The sequence below is a fragment of the Octopus bimaculoides genome, chromosome 6 (assembly GCF_046866305.1).
Source record: "Octopus bimaculoides isolate indiv1 chromosome 6, ASM4686630v1, whole genome shotgun sequence".
Lineage (NCBI taxonomy): Eukaryota > Metazoa > Mollusca > Cephalopoda > Octopoda > Octopodidae > Octopus > Octopus bimaculoides.
The window spans coordinates 32,712,687-32,716,491 of NC_142933.1; the positions used below are offsets into that span (position 1 = coordinate 32,712,687).

Below are 3,805 nucleotides of genomic sequence, written 5' to 3' on the forward strand. Positions count from 1 at the left end.
ATATATATAAATGTACATTTATATATGTATATATATATATATATATATACACATATATACATACATGCACATAAATACACACACCCACATACATACGCACCACATGTATATGCATAAACTTATGCGTGTAATACGCACACTCACATACACACAAAATAACACATACACATGTACGGTGAGAGAAGAAAACGAGACAGAGTAGGAAGGAGACAGACGATGAAGATAAGGTAGGGAATCTATGAAGAATGGTGCGGTCAGAGAGGAACGAAGAAAAAAAAGAGAGAGCGGTAGAGAGAGAGAGAGAGAGAGAGAGAAAAGAAAGGAAGGAAGGAATGAAGAAAGAAAGAAAGAAAGAAAGAAAGAAAGAAAGAAAGAAATAAGGAGAGAAAGAGAGAAGGAAAGAAAGAAAGAAAGAAGGAAAGAAAGAAAGAAAGAAAGAAAGAAAGAAAGAAAGGAAGAAAGAAAGAAAGAAAGAAAGAAAGAAAGAAAGAAAGAAAGAGGGAGATTATGAGCTAGAAAGGCGATGAAAAGAAGAGAGAAAGGAGAGCTGAAATGAAATCGGTGTGGGAGAAAGTTGTTGGAATGAGGGACGAAAATGTGAGAGTTAGAAGAAGTAACGGAAAAGGTAGATCGGGAGAGATAAATGCGGGGAAAATAACTAGGGATGGAGAGAATGAATTTGATAAGTGTGAAAAGTTGGGAAATGGAGTAAGATACAGAGATGAAGAGAGAGAAAACGAAAATGGGGAGAGAGGAGGGAAAAAAAAAAGAAAAATACTGGGAGTTAGTAAAGTTAGGGATACGAGAGATAAAGAAGGAAAAAAATGTGAACGAATAGCGGTGACAATTGAAGGAGAGAACGGTTAGTAATGGGTAGAATTCAGACAGAAGTTATAGGGGAGGGAGAAAGAAAAGAGGGAAAAAAGAGGTTTCATGAGAAGGAAGGGAGTATTTGAGAGGGCGTAAGAAGTGCATGAGAGGAGGAAAATGTCTGCGAAGTGATAGAAAGAGAGAGAGAGACAGAGAGGGTGAGAAAGGGAGAATAGAGGTTTGTGGCTGAATAGAGGTTTGAAATGGGGGAAGTGCTGAGAATGAAAAGGAGATGAAAATGTGTGAGAGGAGAGAAAAGGAGAGTAGGAGAGTGATAGAGAGAAAACAGTGATAGGGGGTGAGTCGTGGGGAGAAGACAGAAAGAGAAGACGTTTAAAATAAAGTGATTTATTTGAAGGTTTGGGTTACAGTGTGCATGTATGTGAAAGAGAAGATAAAGTGATAAAGACGAGTAAGTGAGAGATAGTGAGAATGAGAGAGAGAGAGAGAGAGAGAGAGAGAGAGAGAGACAACAGATAAATATGAAAAGGGAAGGGAAGAGTCATGAGAAAGTTGATGTCGAAGTAGAAAAGATAAACTTCGAACATATTTGTCATGAAAAGGAAGAGTGGGGAGTAGAAATGAATATTGGGTGGAGGGATAGAGGTGGGAGAGACGAAAACAAGGGTCAAATAGAAAGAAGGTTTATCAAATAGAATTAATAACTGCTTCGAATTTAGGAACAAGGGCAGTTAGTTGATACCCGTTGACTCCAGAACTAAACGAGTACTTTATTTTATCTACTGCCACACAGCGGAAAGCTCAGTTGACCGTGATTGGATTTGAACGCAAAATGTGAAGAGCCGGATTATATCTCCAAACATTTTCTGACGTTTTGATGATTCTACTCAACCACCAGCTGGAAATGATGATGATGATATTAATTATAATCCTGTTAACTACAGGCACAAGCACCAAAATTTTAGTGGAAGGGGCTAGTCGAGTACATGGGCCCAAGTGTAAAACTGATACTTTATTTTATCGACCCGAAAAGATTGAAGACAAAGTCGACCTCAGCAGAATTTCAACTTAGAACGTAAAGGCGGACGAATTACCGCTAAGCATTTCTCCCGGCGTGCTAACAGTTCTGCCAGTTCGAAGCCCTGACGATAGTAATAATAATAATAATAATAATGGATTTAAATTTTGGAACAAGTTTTGGGAAGGGGCAAGTCGATTGCATCGAATTGAGTATTTGGTTGGTACATGGTAAAAGGTAAAGTGGATCTCGATTGAATTTGAACTCAAATGATAAAGATAAGGGTATTTTTGGTGACGCACACACGATTCGGCCAGCTCGTTGCTTAATAGTACTACTATTACGAATAATAATAGCCTGTTCAATTTTGGCTCAAGGCCACCAATGCTGAAGGCAGGGAATAGTCGATTGTATTGACCCTCAATGCTCAACTGGTACTTATTTCACTGACCTAGAAAGAATGTAAGGCAAATTTAACTTGGAACATAAAGAGTCGAAAGAAATGCCGCTAAGCATTTTGTCCAACGTTCTAACGATTCTGTCATCATCATCATCATCATCATCATCATCGTCGTCGTTGTCGTCGTCGTCGTCATCGTCATCGTCGTCGTCGTCGTCGTCGTCAACATTAACATCACTGCGATCATCGTCATTAACCATCATCATCGTTGTCATCGTCATTGCCGCCATTATCCTCACCGATATCATCAAAATATGTTTCAACACACGATTTCACATCAGGAATCTTGCAAAACAAATACATAAACGTATCATCAAAATCAATTCTGTTAATTCACCGTTCACAGGATACAATACTACCATCAATAGATAAATACTACCACTTTGCGTATTTGTACACAAAATTTCGACCTGATAAAAGAAAGCTATTTCTCTTTCATCGGAGAATGTGATCTTATACCATCGGAAAAATAGGCTGTTCATAGTTGGGAGGTATTTAATAAAAGGATTGGTTTGATTGAGAAGACTCGTGCTTTAAAGAACTACGGCTACTACAATCATAAGGATTATAACCACATCTGTTCCTCCACCAACCCCATTTACAACTACCGCTAAATATAGAGATAGATAGCCCTCTCATATAAGAAATCAAAAGTAATTAATGTACTTCTAAATACAGTTATTTCTCACCATAACGCGGTTCACCTATCGAGTCCTCAGTACACCGCCTATTTTTCTGACTAATATATGTAAATTTATATCACGGTTTCCTCAGTATATCGCGGGTTTCTGCGGTATTTATGTTTTTTAGATTTTAATTATTTCTGTGGTAAAATAAGCATTTTCACGCCTAAAAATTAATAAATTGATAAATAAAAATACAGTTCAGTACTGCATTGTATAAGACATTGATTAAAATATATTAAAAGAAAATATGTAGCGTACCGTAGATGAGTAAACAAAGAATCGCATATACTGTATGGAAAACGAAACTCGGGAGGCTAAAAAAGAGAAAACACGAGTACTCCTAAGAGTGTGGGGAGAGTTTGTAAAAGCTTAAATACATAAAAATAATAAAATAAATATATACAAATTATAAAAATAATATTAAAAATATACATTACAGTACTGTTTCTACTTCGCGGATTTTCACCTATCGCAGGGGTTTTTGGAACGAAACAACCGCGATAGTCGAGGGATTACTGTACTACCAAGACATGGAATGACCAGCATGGAATGTTACTAATTATGGATCTTTCCTATACGAAGATGAACTTGTAGTTAAAAAGGGCCAAGCAAAAGAAGAGGTCAATAACCAAAAATAGTTAGCTACTAGAAATAGAGTCCCTCTGAAATCACAGTATTTCACTGAAGATAAGAATAAACGCAGTCGATAGTGTGATCCTAGATGGACTGTACCGTGAAAGTACACTATGTATACGGCTGGAAACTTTGTTAATAGATCAATGGGATCAAAACTGATCAAGGATTAAACAA

General features: G+C 37.2%; 1 protein-coding gene across 1 annotated transcript in view; it reads right to left on the reverse strand.

The window, feature by feature from the left end:
• Positions 1-591, reverse strand: part of LOC106868112 (uncharacterized) — a 79,191-nt gene extending 78,600 nt beyond the window's left edge. The window contains exon 1 of the mRNA XM_014913235.3: positions 1-591. This exon is cut by the window's left edge and continues 738 nt beyond it. The gene's annotated coding sequence lies outside the window, so the exon portion shown is untranslated.
• Positions 592-3,805: the final 3,214 nt, after the last annotated feature.